Raw genomic sequence first — 21,017 nt, 5'->3', positions numbered from 1 at the left:
ACAGGCACTTCTTCCTTTTAGTCCTCTAGCCCTTACGTGAGGTTGGGATGCTAGCGTCTGGAGTGAGAGACGGGATAAAGTTCTGGTAAAGTCTTTTACCCTGGAGTGTAGACCTATGTATGGAGAAGATTCTGGGTGTATATCACCTTGATTATTCTTCCTTTTCCTCTTCCAGAGCCAGGAGAGGATCTTTCTCTGGTCTTTACTCTGAAAACCTTACATGTTTCCTTGAGGTAAAGCCCATGACTATGTGAGGTCTTGCCTAAGACTACGTATGGCATGTAGGAGTTTCTTACTCTCATTTTAGTTCACACATGACTCCAGAATTTCCTCAACATTACTGTGTAAATTAAACTATAAAGTGGTTCCTAACAAATTTATAATTCCAGTAATAAATATGCCTCACAGATAGATTCCAGGTAAGCATATATTTGCTGTAACTCTGGATTTGCCTTTCAAGATCCTGGGATACCCATTTCTGTGCATACTCGGTTCTCTGATGAGTACAAGAAAAGTTGCTGATTTTCAGTCTGACCACCTTTTTTGTTCTTGTAGTTATGTCCAAGTTCTTTACATGCTGGTGTTGAAATCAGCAGTCTTCTGTTTCTCTAAGTATTTTGTCTGAATTTGTATTGTTCCTCTCCTCTGTGACCCCAATGACACAAATATTAGATTTGTGATAATTTCCCCCATGTCTCTTAGGCTCTGTTCAAGTCTTTTTTTTTTAACTGTCAGTAAACCATCTGCACGGAGAAGGCAATGGCACCCCACTCCAGTACTCTTGCCTGGAAAATTCCATGGACGGAGGAGCCTGGTGGGCTGCAGTCCATGGGGTTGTGAAGAGTCGGACATGACTGAGCGACTTCACTTTCACTTTTCACTTTCATGCATTGTAGAAGGAAATGGCAACCCACTCCAGTGTTCTTGCCTGAAGAATCCCAGGGACGGGGGAGCCTGGTGGGCTGCTGTCTATGGGGTCGCACAGAGTCGGTCACCACTGAAGCGACTTAGCTGCAGCAGCAGCAAACCATCTACAAGTTAACTTCTTTCCTCTGTCATTTCCATTCATTTCCTCTGGTGAGTATTTATTTCTGTTATTGCATATTTTTCCCTGGATTCAAGATATTAGGTCATAATTTATATTTAGATTCAATTTGACTAAGTAATACTAGTTTACATTTCAGAAAGTTTACATCAACCTATATTCCAGAAGTGTATTAGAATTCCTATATCCACATATGTCTACCAACACAGGGTACTACAGATTTCTAGCTTTTGCAGATCTAACTATTACCTTTGTACTTTTTCTTTCTTTTTGCCCTTCTCAAATTAATGTATAATTTATATAAAATGATTATAACTGTACTGTTTGTTTTGGTAAACAGATGCACTTACATAGAACTTTTTAATCACCTTAGAAAGGTGCCTTAACCTTTTCTAGTTAATTCCCCACTCAGGGCAACTGCTGTTATGATTTTTTTAATTGGAATAGAGTTGATTTACAATGTTGTTAGTTTTAGGTATACAGCAAAGTAAATGAGTTATATCAACTTTTTTAAAGATTCTTTTCCCATATAGGTCATTACACAGTATTGAGTAGAGTTCCCTGTGCTATATGGTAGGTCTTTGCTGTTGCCGTTTAGTTGCTAAGTTGTGTCTGACTCTTTGCGACCCCATGAACTGTAGCCTGCCAGGCTCCTCTGTCCATGAGATTTTTCAGGCAAGCATACTGAAGTGGGTTGCCATTTCCTTCTCCAGGGGGTCTTCCTAACCCAGGGATCAAACCTGCAGCTCCTGCCATGTCTCCCATTTTGCAGATGGATTCTTTACCGCTGAGCCAAATCTATGGGGTACACAGTAGGTCTTAACTAGTAATCTATTTTACACATAGTAATGAATATCTGTCAATCCCAGTCTCCCAATTTATCCCTCCCTCTGCCTTCTCCCCTGATAACCATAGGTTTAGTCTCTACATCTGTGATTCTATTTCAGTTCTGAAATAAGTTCATTCGTACCATTTAAAATTTTTTTGTACCTTTTTTTTTTTAGATTCCACATAAAAGTGGTATCATGATACGTCTTCCTCTAACTTATTTGACTTAGAATGATAATATCTAGGTCCATCCATGTTGCTTCAAATGGCATTATTTCATCTCATTTTTATGGCCAACTAGTATTTTATTATATATATTACCATAACTTCTTTATCCACTCCCCTATTGATGGACATTTAAGTGCTACCATGTCTTGGCTATTGTAAATAATGCTGTAATGAGCACTAGAGTGCATGTACCTTTTTGAATTATGGTTTTCTCCAGATATATGCCCTTGGGTGGGGTTGCTGGATCATAGGGTGGTTCTACACTCAGTTTTTTAAGGGTCTTCCATACTGTTATTCATAATTGTTGTACCAATTTACCTTTCCACCAACAGTGTAGGAGGGTTCCCTTTTCTCCACACCCTTTCCAATATTTATTGTTGGTGGATTTCTTGATGATGGCCATTCTAACTAGTGTGAAGTGATATCTCATTGCATTTCTCTAATAGTGATGTTGAGCCATCTGTATGTCTTCCTCAGAAAATTTTCTATTTAGGTCTTTGACATAAATCTTAGCAATATGTTTTTTGATCTATCTCCTAGAGCGGGGTTTCCTAGCCTCTGGGATCTAATGCCTGGTGATCTGAGGTAAAGCTAATGTAATAACAATAGAAATAAAGTACACAATACATGAAGTGCACTTGAATCATCCCAAACCTATCTGTCCACTATTGTTTTCCACAACACCAGTCCCTGGTGCCAGAAAGGCTGGAGATAGCTATCCTAGAGTGAGGGAAATAAAAACAAAAATAAACAAATGGAACCTAACCAAACTCAAAAACTTTTACATAGCAAAAGAAACCATAAACAAAAGGACAACCCATAGAATGGAAAAAGCATTTGCAAATAAAGTGACCAACCAACAAGGAATTAATCTCCAAAATTTATAAACAGCTCATGCAGTTTAATATTTTTTTAAAAAACTCAAAGAAATAGGCAGAAGATTTAAATAGACATTTCTCCAAAGAATATATACAGATAGCCAGGAGACACCTGAAAAAATGTTCATCACTAGAAATGCAAATCAAAACTACACTGAGAACCAGCCAGAATGACTAGCAAAAAGTCCACAAACAAATGGTGGAAAGGGTGTGCAGAAAAGAGAACACTCCTATACTGTTGGTGGGAATATAAATTGGTACAATCATTATGGAGAACAGAATGGAAGTTCCTTTAAAAAAATATAGAGCTACCATGTGATCCAGCAATCCCACTCCTGGCATATATCCAAAGGAAAACATGGTTTTAGAGGATACATGGACCCAATGTTCATTGCAAGCATGGTTTACAATAGTAAAGACATGGAAGCAACCTAAACGTTTATTGTCAGATGAATGGGTAAAGAAGATGTGGTGTGTATCAGACAAAGCCAAATATCATATGATATCGCCTACATGCAGCATCTAAAAAAAATGATGCAAACTCTTTAAAACACAGAAACAGACTAACAGAATGAACTTATGGTTACTGGAAGGAAGGACGGGGAGAGAAACGGACTGAGAGTTTGTAATGACATGTGCACATTGCTATATTTAAAATAGATAACCAACCACATAGGTTTCCCTGATGGCTCAGTGCTAAAGAAACCACCTGTCAATGCAGGAGATGCCAGTTCAATGCCTGGGTCAGGAAGATCCCCTGGAGAAGGAATTGGCAACCCATTCCAGTATTCTTGCCCAAGAAATTCCATGAATGGAAGAGCCTGGTGACTTATAATCCACAGGGTCGCAAAAAGACAGACAAGACTTAGTAACTAAACAACTAACACCAACTGTATAGCATAGGGAACTGTTTAATACTCTGTAATAACCTATGTAAAAAAAAGAATAGATACATGTTTATGTATAACTGAGCTACTTTTTATACCTGAAACTAACACAACAGTGTTAATCAACTCTAATATAAAATAAAAATGTTAAGAAAATCAAAATGGTAAGAATTTATGAGAATGTGTATTTCTAAATTCTAACATGGCATTTACTACCTATGCTTTATTATAGAACTGCTTTTATTTTCTTGCTGCATTTAAAAATCTTAGTGTAGTTTTCCTAAATACATCAGGGTGCATGTCATTAGCTAGACTCAAGTTACAATTAGTTTTTTATGAAATTTGTATAAATAAAAATGCATATCTTATAAAACTTCTTGAGTTTTTAACAAATGTCTGCTGCTGCTGCTGCTGCTGTTGCTGCTGCTAAGCCACTTCAGTCGTGTCTGACTCTGTGACCCCATAAACGGCAGCCCACCAGGCTCCCCCGTCCCTGGGATTCTCCAGGCAAGAACACTGGAGTGGGTTGCCATTTCCTTCTCCAATGCATGAAAGTGAAAAGTGAAAGTGAAGTGGCTCAGTCGTGTCCGACTCTTAGCAACCCCATGGACTGCAGCCTACCAGGCTCCTCCGTCTATGGGATTTGCCAGGCAAGAGTACTGGAGTGGGTTGCTATTGCTGTCTCCTTAACAAATGTCTACACCTGTGTAAAACCACATGTTAAGATATACAACATAACCATTACTTCAGAATTTCCACTTGGTCCTTCTCACTTTGTCATTTTATTGATTCTACTCTGATAGAACACAACTGGTTTATCAACCATTCTATTGATGGATACCTGGTTTATATTCAAAATCCAGTTTTTGCTTACCATGAATAAAGCTACTGTGGACATTCTTGCACAAGTATTTTTCTGAACATAGGTTTTCATTTTTCTCGGTGCATACCTAACAGTGAAAACTATATAGATCATATAGTATATACATGTATTATAACTTTTATAAGAACCTGCCAGACCATTTTCCAAAATGAACTATCTTACCACCAAAATATATGAGTGCTGATCATCTCAACAGGTACAGAAAAGGCTTGATAAAAACCAATACCCTTCCATGATTAAAAAAAAATTCAACAATTTTGAAATTGAAAGTAACTTCCTCGATCTGATAAAGAATATTTATAAAAGAAATCACATCAACTATCATACTTAATCATGAAAGATGGAAAAGCTTTCCCTATATCAGAAATATGATGAGACTGATTTTAATTCCTCTATTCAACACTATCCTGGGTGTTCTAACAAGATAATTTAGGCATGAAATAGAAATAAAAGCATTCAGACTGGAAAGAATTAAAACTTTCATCTCTACAAATGATATTCTCTAATGTACAGAAAATCCTAAGGAATAAAAAAATATAATAGATTAGTTCAGTGAGGTCTCAGGATACATGATCACTATATAAACATCAGTTGTATTTCTGTAAGCTAGAAATAAATACTCTGAAAATAAAACCAAGCAATAATCTTATTTAAAGTAGCATTAAAATGCTTGGAAAAATCTATCAGTAATTATGATAGATATTAATTGATATTAATACATGTGTGTGCAGTTATGTCTATATGTACATGTATTTCCTAGCTTTGTCCAATGAGAGGGCCTAGAATAAATAGCACTGCACTAATAAGTGTATATCTAGCAGTAGATATTGCTTTCTAAATACATCCTCTACTAAATGGAAACTTAGCTCCCTGAATATGTAGATAGTTCCAAGGGGTTGCACAAGGAAAATACAAGGTTAACCTGAAAAATCTTACCTAGAGAGGAAGGACAATTTTCAAGACTGGATTAACATCTCCAGTGTTAGGATTGTTCAACACCATGTAAAACTGACGTGATGTAGCAAGAAGAATAAAACATAATTTCTGCCTCATTATGAACACGTGGAACGAACCTCCTACTGGATGAATGCCTGTAACCTTTAAAGCTGTAATGGCAATCAACGATAAAGGAAGTTTTCCAGCTAGAAAGTTACTCAGGAGACATGACAACCAAATGCAATACATGATCTTGTCGTGGAACTTAGACAATGAAGCAAATACACTGTGAAACATCGGGCAAATTTTGAATAGAGCATATAGATTGAATGATAGATAAATGTTGATTTTTTTACTTTGGTTGAATTATGGTTATGTATGAATATTTCATTTTTGGAGAAATACACTCTAGATTTTTGGGTTATGTGGTATTATGTCTGCAACTTGCTATCAAGAATCAGTAAAAATGCTAACATACACACACAATTTAAGAGAGAAAAGTGATGGAATATTTTAAAATGTTAAAACTGGGGAGTAAAACTCACTCTTTGCAGATATAATCCTATACTAGAAAATCCTACAGACACTGCTAGAAAACTACTAGACCTCATCAATGAATTGGTAAGTTGCTGGATACAAAGTTGATACACAGAAATCTGTTGCATTTCTATACACAAACAATGAAAGATCAGAAAGAGAATTTAAGGAAATAATTATAATTACCACCACATCAAAAAGAATAAAATACCTAGGAATAAACCTACCTAAGGTTTATTTGAGATAACCATACATACCTAAGCAGTCTACAGATTCAATGCAATCCCTATCATATCACCAGCAGAATTTTTCATAGAACTGAAACAAAAATTTAAAATTTGTATGGAGGGTGGTCCTAAGATGGCAGAGGAATAAGACAGGGAGACCACTTTCTCCCAACAAACTCATTGAAAGAACATTTGAACGCTGAGCAAATTCCACAAAACAACTTCTGATTGCTGGTAGAAGACATCAGGCACCCAGAAAGGCAGCCCATTGTCTTCAAAAGGAGGTAGGACAAAATATAAAAGATAAAAAGAGAGACAAAAGAGGTAGGGATGGAGATCCGTCCAGGGAAGGAAGTCTTAGAAGTTTCCAAACACCAGGAAACACTCCCTCCGGTGGGTCTGTGGTGAGCCTTGGAATCTCAGAGAGCAACATAACCAGGAGGAAAAATAAAAATAAAACCCACAGATTACATGCCTAAGGGCAACTCCCAGCAGAGAAGCATCCCAGACATTCGCATCCGCCCCTAGGCAAGAGGGGACTGGACAGGGAGGCGCGGCTGCACTGCTTAGGGTAAAGACTGGGCCTGAATGCCCCAAGGGCAATCTGAGGGAACTAACTTGAGATAGCAACCCAGACTGTGGGATAGCTATCCCCCAAAAGCCCTAACCTAAGACACTGCCAGGTCCACTCACAGAACAAAGGATTGGGCAGAGCTAGCTGGCTGCGGACCGGCCCATCCCCTGTTGGAAACAGGCAGATGGGGGCAGCCAGAGCCGGAAGGGGGCAATCGCGGCCCCAGAGAGGCATTTTCTACCAAACTGCAAGCAGGCTTCATTGCTAACCAAGACTTCTTGGGATTCTGGAAAGTCAACATTCACCAGGAAGGTCGCAGGCAGAGATCAGCTCCCCAGAAGAGATAAACGGCCCACCTGAGAAGGCACGCCCGTTGGACACCCAGAAAACCGAGCGGCTGGGACAGGGGAGGGGATAAGTCGCAGCCTCCACCCTGGGGCGACTGTGCTTGCCAAGCACCCGGTCACCTGAGCTGCTCGGACCTGGGACAGGAGCAAAATGCAGGCCCAATCAAGTCTGCGCCTTTGTGGAGTACCTGAGAACCTGAACCTGAGCGGCTTAGACCTGGGAAGGGCATGCAAACCAGGGCCTGCATCAGACAGTTCCTGGCAGAGCAACCTAGAGCCTGAGCAGTGTAGACTGGAAAGCACACACGCCGGGAGCAGGGGCAAACCCGGTGTGGCTGAATCACTGTGAACACATGCCAAGGATATTTGTTCGCAGTGTTCCTCCCTCCCCAAAGCACGACTGAACAGTTCAGTTCAGTTCAGTCGCTCAGTTGTGTCCGACTCTTTGCAACCCCATGAATCGCAGCATGCCAGGCCTCCCTGTCCATCACCAACTCCCAGAGTTTACTCAAACTCATGTCCATCGAGTTGGTGATGCCATCCAGCCATCTCATCCTCTGTCGTCCCCTTCTCCTCCTGCCCCCAATCCCTCCCAGAGTCAGGGTCTTTTCCAATGAGTCAACTCTTTGCATGAGGTGACCAAAGTATTGGAGTTTCATCTTCAACATCAGTCCTTCCAATGAACACCCAGGACTGATCTCCTTTAGGATGGACTGGTTTGCTCTCCTTGCAGTCCAAGGGACTCTCAAGAGGCTTCTCCAACACCACAGTTCAAAAGCATCAATTCTTCACCACTCAGCTTTCTTCACAGTCCAACTCTCACATCCACACATGACTACTGGAAAAACCATAGCCTTGACTAGACAGACCTTTGTTGGCAAAGTAATATCTCTGCTTTTAAATATGCTATCCAGGTTGGTCACAACTGAACAAGTGAGCTTTAAAAAAGTGACCACCACCGCCCCCCTGTGTCAGGGAAGAAACTAGACACTGAAGAAACCAGCAAATAGAAGCAGCTAAAATAAAGAGGGAACCTCTTTGGAAGTGACAGGTGCAATAGATTAAAACCCTGTGTAGTTAGCACCGACTACATAGGAAGGGGCCTATAGACCTTGAGAAGTATAAGCCAAATCAAGGAACTATCTGAAAATGAACTGACCCCACACTGTCCGCAACAGTTCCAGAGAAAGTCCTAGATATATTTTTACTATTATTTTTAAGTCCTCTAATACTCCTTTAATTTTTATTTTTATAACCTACTATTACCTTGCAAAAAAAGACCATATTTTTTAAAGCAAACGTCATATATATATATATATATATATATATATATATATATATTATAATTTTTGTGATTTTGTTTTGTTTTTCTAATATTGTATTTTTGAGAATCTAACCTCTAATCTAGAATTTTAAACTTTGCTTTTTGGTATTTGTTATCAATTTTGTACCTTTAAGAACCCTATCTTCAGTACCCATTTTTACTTGGGAGTGAGATTATTGGCTTGATTGCTCTCTCCCCTTTTTGACTCTCCTTTTTCTCCACCAGGTTGCCTCTATCTCCCCCCTCCCCCTTCTCTTCTCTACCAAACTCTGTGAATCTCTTTGTGTGTTCTTGGCTGTGGAGAACACTTAGGGAACTGATTACTGGCTGGATCTGCCTCTCTCCTCCTGATTCCCCCTTTTATCCTCCTGGCCACCTCTGTCTCCTTCCTCCCTCTTCTCTGTGTAACTCCATGAACATCTCTGAGGGATTGAGACTGTGGAGAACACATAGGGAAATGATTACTGGCTAGCTTGCTCTCTCCCTTTTTTATTCCCCCTGTTCTCCTCCTGGTCACCTCTATCTCCCTCCTCCCTCTTCTCTTCTCCATGTAACTCTTTATACCTCTCTGGGTGTCCCGCACTGTAGAGAAACTTTTCATCTTTAACCTAGATGTTTTATCATCAGTGCTGTATAGATGGAGAAGTCATGAGGCTACTGTAAGAATAAGACTGAAAACCAGAGGCAGGAGGCTTAAGTCCAAATCTTGAGAACACCAGAGAACTCCTGATTCCAGGGAACATTAATCGATAGGAGCTCATCAAAAGCCTCCATACCTACACTGAAATCAACCACCACCCAAGGGCCAACAAGCTCCAGAGCAAGACATACCATGCAAATTCTCCAGTAACACAGGAACATAGCCCTGAGCGTCAATATACAGGCTGCCCAAAGTCACATCAAACCCATTGACATCTCAAAACTCACTACTGGATTCTTCATTGTACTCTAGAGAGAAGAAATCCAGCTCAACCCACCAGAACACTGACACAAGCTTCCCTAACCAGGAAACCTTGACAAGCCACCCATCCAACCCCACCCACAGCAAAGAACCTCCACAATAAAGAGGAACCACAAACTGCCAGAATACAGAAAGGACACCCCAAACACAGCAATATAAACAAGATGAAAAGGCAGAGAAATACCCAGCAGGTAAAGGAACAGGATAAAGGCCCACCAAACCAAACCAAAGAGGAAGAGATAGGGGATCTACCTGATAAAGAATGTCAAATAATGATAGTGAAAATGATCCAAAATCTTGAAAACAAATTGGAGTTACAGATAAATAGCCTGGAGACAAAGATTGAGAAGATGCAAGAAATGTTTAACAAGGACCTAGAAGAAATAAAAAATCAATATATAATGAATAATGCAATAAATGAGATCAAAAACACTCTGAAGGGAACCAATAGTAGAATAACAGAGGCAGAAGATGGGATAAGTGAGGTAGAAGATAGAATGGTAGAAATAAATGAAACAGAGAGGAAAAAAGAAAAAAGAATTAAAAGAAATGAGGACAACCTCAGAGACCTCTGGGACAATGTTAAATGCCCCAACATTCAAATCATAGGAGTCCCAAAAGAAGACAAAAAGAAAGACCATGAGAAAATACTTGAGGAGATAATAGTTGAAAACTTCCCCAATATGGGGAAGGAAATAGTCACACAAGTCCAAGAAACCCAGAGAGTCCCAAACAGGATAAACCCAAAGTGAAACACCCCAAGACACATATTAATCAAATTAACAAAGATCAAACACAAAGAACAAATATTAAAAGCAGCAAGGGAAAAACAACAAATAACACACAAGGGGATTCCCATAAGGATAACAGCTGATCTTTTGATAGAAACTCTTCAGACCAGAAGGGAATGGCAGGACATACTTAAAAAGTGACAAAAGAAAAAACCTACAGCCCAGATTACTGTACCCAGCAAGGATCTCATTCAAATATGAGGGAGAGATCAGAAGCTTTACAGACAAGCAAAAGCTGAGAGAATTCAGCACCACCAAACCAGCTCTCCAACAAATGCTAAGGATCTTCTCTAGACAGAAAATACAGAAAGGGTGTGCCAGGGTCCAGCCCCAGCAGGATCCAGGGGTACCCTCAGGATGAACGGCGCCGGTGAGTGAGCGAGAGAGAGACCAGAACGGGGTATGCAGCAGAGTCTGGCAGCGTTTTATTTTTCACCATAGCTTTTATACCCTAAGTTAGTACATTTCTAAGGGGAGGTGAAAGATAAGCATACAAAGTTTAGTTTAACATTACGTCAGTTTTGTCCTTCACGAAACCAGGGTGTTTTCTGCATACTTCTTTGTTCATGAGAGTCTTCTTTCATAGTGGATCTTTGTACATTATCTTCTGGCCTTGGGGCCTATTAACATTTTATGATCTAGGTGAAGGCAAAACTGTTTTCCATAGTCTATTTTTTACTGTTCTATTTTGCCTTGAGTTTAGCAGAAAACAGAAAAGTTGCAGTTTCATGGTGCAGCAGGTTGCAACATAGTAGAAATACAATCCTGTTAAGGCAAATGTCAGCCTTTTTGCAAAAGTTCTCAGCTAAATTTATCTAAAAAGTTTACCACACAAAGACTCTGTGGCTCTGGTGAGGCAGCCTCTGTTTTAGCACTCTTGATTAAAATTAACAATTATCTTATTGTTTCCAAACTAGGGCTAAACTCTTATTTTTCTAAATCCTTAACTATATTAACAATAGTTTTTACTGCACAACCTCAGCACAATAACAGCAATCAAACGTTGATCCAATAACCACTTTTAGAATAATATTTTTTGTGTTCTCCAATAGGGCTTTCTCACCCCCCCAAAGGGCTTTGTGCCTATCAGGGCGTTTTGTGATCAGGTTCTTTATGCTGTTTATGATTAAGGTGTTGTGAGCAGTCATATGCATTAGTACACATTTGCCATACAAGCCAGAGTGCCAGCAAAAGGGTTTTTACTTGAAACATTTCCCTCATTGCCGGAGCCTGCCGGCAAACGAACTGGTCAAGAACGCAATTACCAGAGTACCTGGGAAATAAGACTCAGAAAGATGGGGTTGAGAGGGACGGAGTCAGCTTGCGTCTGACTCCGACAACTTTATTGAAGAATACCATGCCTATATATATGCTAACTGGAGTTACTAAGAATAGATCTAGGGTTTGCATACATGCAGAGCTACAGATGTTTTAAATTCCTACACTTAAGATCAGTAAAGCATTACCCTAGCGCCCAACATGATTAAGATCAATAGAATATTAACTAGATAGAAAACAGGCTTCAAGCATGACGAGTTTATCAGCACCAGGAAAACAGGCGAAAGGTCACCGGGGTGTTTTTTCCCTGAAGGAAACAAATGCCAGTCTATACTTTAACAAGAAGGGGTGGCAGGACAAAGAGAGACCTTTTGTTCTCTCTTAGGGCCGTAAGGGGCCTGTACGTTCAGGCCGGCTCCCTGCACCTCATCCCTGGCCACTTCATAGGGAACCAGTGTCCAGGAGATTTATTAATTAGGGTTCTATGTTGGTCTTTATTTAGTGAAAGAGGAGCAGGAGCGCTCTCAGCAGGCAACGCAAAGATCTGCAACAGGACGAACAAGAACAACAGCAAAAGGGGGAGGATACAGGGTTGGGTAGAGGCCGAGGTCAACCTGGAGGGTCCCTTGTAGCCTGAACAGCCTTGCGTTTCAAGTCTTCTCCTCATAACCTTGTCATGGATAAGGATCTCCCATAATGGCTCCTGACAAGGGTGTATAAACTCGAAACCAAAACAACAAAGTAAATGGCAAAGGGATCATACTTATCAATAATTACCTTAAATGTAAATGGGTTGAATGCTCCAACCAAAAGACAAAGACTGGCTGGATGGATACAAAAACAAGAACCCTATATATGTTGTCTACAAGAGACCCACCTCGAAGGTGGGACACATACAGACTGAAAGTGAAGAGCTGGAAAAAGATATTCCATGCAAACAGAGACCAAAAGAAGGCAGGAGTAGCAATACTCATATCAGATAAAATAGACTTTCAAATAAAGGCTGTGAAAAGAGACAAAGAAGCACACTACATAATGATCAAAGGATCAATCCAAGAAGAAGATATAACAATTATAAATATATATGCACCCAACATAGGAGCACCTCAATATATAACGCAAATGCTAACAAGTATGAAAGGGGAAATTAATAACACAATAATCGTGGGAGACTTTAATACCCCACTCACACCTATGGATAGATCAACTAAACAGAAAATTAAGAAGGAAACACAAACTTTAAATGAAACAATGGACCAGCTAACCTAATTGATATCTGTAGGACATTTCACCCCAAAACAATGAATTTCACCTTTTTCTCAAGTGCACATGGAAACTTCTCCAAGATAGATCACATCCTGGGCCATAAATCAAGCCTTGGTAAATTTAAAAAACTGAAATCATTCCAAGCATCTTTTCTGACCACAATGCAGTAAGATTAGATGTCAATTATAGGAGAAAAATGATTAAAAGTTCCAACATATGCAGACTGAACAACATGCTGCTGAATAACCAACAAATCATAGAAGAAATCAAAATATGCATAGAAATGAATGAAAATGAAAACACAACAGCCCAAAGCCTATGGGACACTGTAAAAGCAGTGCTAAGGGGAAGGTTCATAGCAATACAGGCTTACCTCAAGAAACAAGAAAAAAAAGTCAAATAAATACCTAACTCTATACCTAAAGCAACTAGAAAAGGAAGAAATTAAGAACCCCAGGGTTAGTAGAAGGAAAGAAATCTTAAAAATTAGGGAAGAAATAAATGCAAAAGAAACTAAAGAGACCACAGCATAAAATCAACAAAGCCAAAATCTGGTTCTTTGAGAAGATAAAAAATTGACAAGCCATTAGCCAGGTTCATCAAGAAACAAAGGGAGAGCAGAACATGGACTCTCCCACTGAGAAGTTTTACTGTAAGCCTTCATCCAGAGGAGGATGGGGTAGAGAGCCCAGGTAAATGTGTAGATTACTGTGGTGATTTTGAGTCTAAATGTCCTGTTTAGATCAACTAGAGTGGATGGTGCAGCTGTGTGGGGCTTCTGTGGTGAAGGAGCCCTCGTCATTCACCCCAGGCCAGGGTACTCACCCAGTTGTGGTCGTGCAGCCGGATGCCTGGACAGAGGATGCTGGCTTCCGTGTGATCGGGCAGATGTGTGAAGCACCTGTGGTAACCCGAGAGTGGGTACTGGACAGTGTGGCCCTCTACCATTGCCAGGAGCTGGACACCTACCTGGTCCCCCAGGTCGCCCAGAGCTGCTGCTGATTCCAGCCAGCCGTGTATATAGGGAGAGGGCCTGTCTCTGCAGGACCCCAAGAATGAGCTTAAGAAATGGTCTTTTTCCAGGTCTAAAAAGCGCCTCTTCAGTACTTCCACAGCCCCGATTACTAAATATTTTATGTACATCAGCCTGAAAAGAACTTCTGGCTCTGCAAGGGTTGCTTAAAGATTTTCTGCTTCAGGTCTCCCTTTGAAATCTGCCATGAGCACAAAATTGTAGTAATTTTTCACCTGAAAAGAATTTAAAATCATTTAAACCTCACCAATTGAACAGGATGCTGATTCATTATTTTATCAGCCCTATTCCTTGTCCGAGGGTGAGCTGGAGGCACAGAGTGGCTGGCCTCAGGAGAGTAGCTGGTTTCCCCAAATTTGTTTCTCAAAAACCTTGTGTTCTTAAAGGCCAAAAGTCAGATCCTTCAATGGAAGGTGAGTGCTTGGGGATCTATAACGTGACTTAAAATCAGAACAGTCCGAGGGCAGCTCTCAAGTGTTGGAGTGGAGCATTGGGGAGTGAACCCAGAGGCAGGTAATGGATATAATATAAAATTTGAGGGTTATTTAGAAGAGAGGGGAGTCATACTGGCCCTTATCTCCTAAAGTCTGGGCCATAGTTGTTGGATTTCTAAAGAATTTCTCAGCACTAATGTGCTCTAAAACAGAATCTTTTCAAGAACTGGTGTCCAAAAAGAGTCTTCTAATTCCCCATTAGTAATAAATAAAATGTTTATTGTAGCTCTGATATGTAACCCATTCCTCTTGAAATGTAAGATCTCTGATATGAATATTTCATGTCCGTAAGATGACGGATCCCACCAGGAAAGGAGCTGTTTGCTTTCCTTGAGGTAATTTTTTTTCCCTTTGCTCCCTATTGCTGAACTGTACAGATTCATAAATAATTTTGTTTGCTGGAAGAAGAGAAAGTGTTTCATAAACTCATGATCCAGGACTGTTTATAACTTTTGGAAGGACTAGGTCTTCCTTAGTCGCCCAGTGTGTGGGGCAGTAAAGACTTGATTGTACAAAATATGTTTTGTAAATGTTGTATTTTCACCTGCAAATAAACTTGGTAGCAAACACTTCCAAAAAAAAAAAAGGGAGAAGAATCAAATCAACAAAATTAGAAATGAAAATGGAGAGATCACAACAGACAACACAGAAATCCAAATGATCATAAGAGACTATTATCAGCAACTATATACCAATAAAATGGACAACTTGGAAGAAATGGACAAATTCTTAGAAAAGTACAACTTTCCAAAACAGAACCAGGAAGAAATAGAAAATCTTAACAGACCCATCACAAGCATGGAAATTGAAACTGTAATCAGAAATCTTCCTGCCATATGACCCAGCAATACCACTTCTGGGCATACACACTGAGGAAACCAGATCTGAAAGAGGCATGTGCACCCCAATGTTCATCACAGCACTGTTTATAATAGCCAGGACATGGAAGCAACCTAGATGCCCATCAGCAGACGAATGGATAAGGAAGCTGTGGTACATATACACCATGGAATATTACTCAGCTGTTAAAAAGAATTCATTTGAATCAGTTCTAATGAGATGGATGAAACTGGAGCCCATTATACAGAGTGAAGTAAGCCAGAAAGATAAAGAACATTACAGCATACTAACACATATATATGGAATTTAGAAAGATGGTAACGATAACCCTATATGCAAAACAGAAAAAGAGACACAGATGTACAGAATAGAATTTTGGACTCTGTGGGAGAAGGCGAGGGTGGGATGTTTTGAGAGAACAGCATGTATATTATCTATGGTGAAACAGATCACCAGCCCAGGTTGGATGCATGAGACAAGTGCTCGGGCCTGGTGCACTGGGAAGACCCAGAGGAATCGGGTAGAGAAGGAGGTGGGAGGGGGGATCGGGATGGGGAATACGTGTAACTCTATGGCTGATTCATGTCAATGTATGACAAAACCCACTGAAATGTTGTGAAGTAATTAGCCTCCAACTAATAAAAAAATTTTTTAAAAAATGCTCAACATCACTTATTATTAGAGAAATGCAAGTCAAAACAACAATGAGATATCACCTCACACCAGTCAAAAGGGCCATGATCAAAAATCCACAAACTATAAATGCTGGAAAGGGTGTGAAGAAAAAGGAACCCTCCTATACTGATGGTGGGAATGTAAATTGGTACAGCCACTATGGAGAACAGTATGGAGGTTCCTTAAAAAACTAAAAGTAGAGCTACCATATGATCCTGCAATCCTACTCCTGAGCATATTATCTGGAGAAAACTATAATTCAAAAAGATACATGCACCCCAATGCTCATTGCAGCACTATTTACAACAGCCAAGACATGGAAGTAACCTAAATATACATCAACAGATGAATGGATAAACAGGAGGTGATGTAATTATACAATGGAATACTACTCCCATAAAAAAATGAAATAATGCCATTTGCAGCAACTTGAATGGACCTAGAGATTATCATACTAAGACAAAGACAAACATCATATGATGTCACTTACATAGAATCTCTTTTTAAAATGACACAAATGAAGCTATTTACAAACAAAAATAGACCTACCGATTTAGAAAACAAATTTATGGTTACCAGGGGGATAGTGGGGGGAAGGGGGAGAGTGGAGGAGTGGGGATAGAGAGGGAGGAGAGAATAAATTAGGAGTTTTGGATTAACACATATACACTATGACTGAGTGACTGAACTGAACTAATTTATAAAATAGATAAATAAGGACCTACTGTATAGTACAGGAACCGTATTTAGTATCTTGTAATAACCTATAATACAGAAGGCAATGGCAACCCACTCCAGTACTCTTGCCTGGGAAATCCCATGGATGGAGGAGCCTCGTAGGCTGCAGTCCATGGGGTCGCGAAGAGTCGGACACAACCGAGCAACTTCACTTTCACTTTTCCCTTTCATGCATTGGAGAAGGAAATGGCAACCCACTCCAGTGTTCTTGCCTGGAGAATCCCAGGGATGGGGGAGCCTGGTGGCTGCTATCTATGGGGTCACACAGAGTAGGACACGACTGAAGCAACTTAGCAGCAGCAGCAGCAGCAATAACCTATAATGGAAAAGAATTTTAAAAAGAACACACGTATGTATCATTTTGATAATATGATGCAGTTATGACAAAATCATATCGCAACTATCATTTTGCTGTACACCTGAAACTAACACAATATTGTAAACTATACTTCAGTTTTAAAAAAATTTTTTTAAGTTAACAGGGGACTAGGTAAAGTGGGCAAATTTAAAGTTATCTTGAATGCTGTTCTCTGGGATGGAGAGGGAGGCAGGAGGGGAGATCAGGATGGGGAACACATGTAAATGCATGGCTGATTCATGTCAATGTATGGCAAAAACCACTACAATATTGTAAAGTAATTAGCCTCCAACTAATAAAAACAAATGGGGGAAAAAAGTTATTTTGAAAAAAGATGTTAAGTATAATGACAAAACTAAAATATTTAGATATAAATCCAGAACTGATGTCCTCTATAGTGAACACTAGCTCACATCACTTTGATTAAGGAAGATTTAAATAAGCCATAGATATAACTCAGTATTGAAATTGGGCATGGAAATCCATGCCCAATAAAAGTAACATTTTTTGATGGTGTACTACCTCTTATGATCTGGATGTTGAGCAAGATGTTAAAAGGTCCAAAAGAAGAGGAAAGAAGATAAAATTAAACTGGATGCTTTGGGTTTGAGCCATGGCAGGATGCCGAGGCTGGGTAGCCTGGAAGATGCTCAGGAGACACACAGAGCAGAGAGAATATCCACATGCAACTCTGTAAATGACTATCACCACTTTACATTGAGGGTCATCTAGGATATGTTTAATTCCAAAATAAAACATCACTTCTGGAATGACTCTACAAATTATGATAAACATAATACAAAAAGTCAAATGGATGAGAATGTTATCCATGACCTTCTTCTGACTTATTTCAAAGTGAATGTAAGCATATACCATGAGCGACAAGTTCCCTAAAACTCCAATGAAGGTATGAAAGAGGAACAAATTTCCAAGAATCACATTGTATGAAAACATTTTTTTGTGTCTTTCTTAGGATTAGGAACAATTCTCAAATACCTGGAAGTAGAATTATATATAAGTTATAAGCTGATAAATTCAGTTGACATACAGAAAATATGGAAATTTTCCAAGAGTGGAAAACTGTATCAAAGGTAAAGAAAAAACTACCCTAGATCTTGAAACACTGTGTGGTACATAAGATAACATTCTTTTATGGCATTTATGAGATTGCTAGAGGAACAGATTATGAGATAATAAGAAATAACTAGATCTATAAATATTGTACAATTTTATTTGCTCCCTCAAGAAAGCAGAAAAGAGAAAAGGAAACATTTGTGATCAATGCATGAGTAAAAATAATACTAAGTATGTTCTCCTTTTTTTTTTTAATTAATTAATTTATTTATTTATTTTTTCAGTGGGTTTTGTCATATATTGACATGAATCAGCAATAGATTTACACGTATTCCCCATCCTGATCCCCCCTCCCACCTCCCTCTCCACCCGATTCCTCTGGGTCTTCCCAGTGCACCAGGCCCGAGCACTTGTCTCATGCATCCCACCTGGGCTGGTGACCTGTTTCACCATAGATAATATACATGCTGTTCTTTCACAACATCCCACCCTCACCTTCTCCCACAGAGTTCAAAAGTCTGTTCTGTACTTCTGTGTCTCTTTTTCTGTTTTGCATATAGGGTTGTCGTTACCATCTTTCTAAATTCCATATATATGTGTTAGTATGCTGTAATGATCTTTATCTTTCTGGCTTACTTCACTCTGTATAATGGGCTCCAGTTTCATCCATCTCATTAGAACTGGTTCAAATGAATTATTTTTAACGGCTGAGTAATATTCCATGGTGTATATGTACCACAGCTTCCTTATCCATTCATCTGCTGATGGTATGTTCTCCTTAAGAGTTATTAAAATTACATAAATTTGAGAAAAAAGAATTATGTGATACTTTAAAATATACACAATCCTACTCATATAGACATAAACACATTTAACATTTAAAGAATGTTAAAGAACTGATAACACACATAGAATGTTACATCATGTTTACAATTGCTAACAAGCATTTTCCATGTAAATAGAATGCTTTGTAAACATAATTTTAAATATATTTTTAAAATATATTTCACAGTTTCTAAAAACATCTTCAAATTTATTTCTAAATTTCCTGAACTAGAAATACTGCTGTACTCTTCAGCTACCAAGCTTTATGTATAACTGGCAGTAATTGTCAAATTATTTCCAGAAAGTTATACCCGAATAAATGCATCTTTAACAAAGTATCTAATATCCAAACTGACATAGAATTATTTTTGATAATCTTTGCCATTGTTAGAGAAAAATATGGCTTTGCTGTTGTAATTTGATTTTGTATTAGCTTGAGCTTTTAAAAACAAACTTGATGATTTGCCTTGCATCTTGTTAAAAGTCAATTCAAAGTATCTTAAAGGATTTGCATATTTGTATAACTAATATTATATTTTGCATATTTACTTTTCCATTAAATTTTGTTCATATATTTTTTCTAATTTATTGAATCTAATTTATCATACACAAAATTAGTTGTCCTTTAGCATTTGTTGATTTTAAAATAAAGTTACCAGCTAACTTCTGAGATTTATTTCTGAGATATCTATCAAATATTTAATAACAATTAACTTGATTTTAAGCTGGAATTATTAGTGTGTATGTTAGTATATAAATACAGGTATACATATACACATAAATGATACAAATATTTACATATATATATGTACATATGTGTGTGTGTGTTCATATAACATCCCCTACCAAGACCAATAGTTGTACAATGGAAAATCAAAAAGCAGGAGACATAGTAAGACAACTTTGCAATGCATCTAACCTAAAATGTCTTATTCTTATCTCCTCCATATGCTAATTCCTCCTTAAAACCTATAAGAAAAAGACAGGGTACCCAAAAGACAATTAGACAATTTATGGAAAAATAATTCACAGAAGGGGATAGCCAGTGATCAGACTTTGAAAATGTATTTCAGAAGCAATTACAAAAATGCATATTAGAAGAACAAGACACTATTGTACTTCATCGTGCTGACAAAAACATCAGTCTCATAATCTCAAAAGCTAGTGAGGATGTGGGAAAATAGAAACTGTCACATGTCATTAGCGTGTCATACTGTAATGTCATACTGTAAACATACATGTCATACTGTAAACAAGTATGCTAATTCTAGAGTACAATTTGGAAGTGTTTAGTGAATTTAATATGCTTTTAATGTATTAGTGAATTTAATATGATGTACCATCTGATACATCAGTTTCATGCTTGAGTATATATTCAGTATAAATAGCTTTATAGGATGATATCACTACTCACCAATTCAGATACAGATGGATATAAATGTGATGACTGCAAATGAAAAAATAATATGCATAAGGTACTAAGAATGATTTAGATTTAAATCATTAAACATATAAAGATCTGAAAAGATAGCACTGAATAAAAAGACAAAATCAGACCAAGGGATATCACACAAAATTTGTGCATATTAAATAGAAATCTTAATGACTATATAAGAGAAAATTTTGAGGAATGAGTTTAAGGAACTGATATGTAGATGTCTGCACACACTTCTGGACTGATGAAACCAGTGTCCTTAAAAGTGGTAAACCCAATACAAAGGAGACAGAGATATATCACTTTATCTACAACTGTCCAGCACGGCATTATTCAATAATATATAAATAAGTTACTCATGATAGGTCATGTCTTACTCTTTGTGACCCCATGGACTGTAGCCCACCAGGCTCCTCTGTCCATGGGAACACTGGACTGGGTTGCCACTTTCTACACCAGGGGACCTTCCTGAACCAGGGATAGAACACACAACTCTAGCATTGGCAGGCACATTCTTTACAACAGGGTATGGAGGGATAAATTAGAAGTTTGGGA

The sequence above is a fragment of the Dama dama genome, chromosome 15, assembly GCF_033118175.1.
Source record: "Dama dama isolate Ldn47 chromosome 15, ASM3311817v1, whole genome shotgun sequence".
Classification (NCBI taxonomy): domain Eukaryota; kingdom Metazoa; phylum Chordata; class Mammalia; order Artiodactyla; family Cervidae; genus Dama; species Dama dama.
This window is presented reverse-complemented; position numbering follows the sequence as displayed.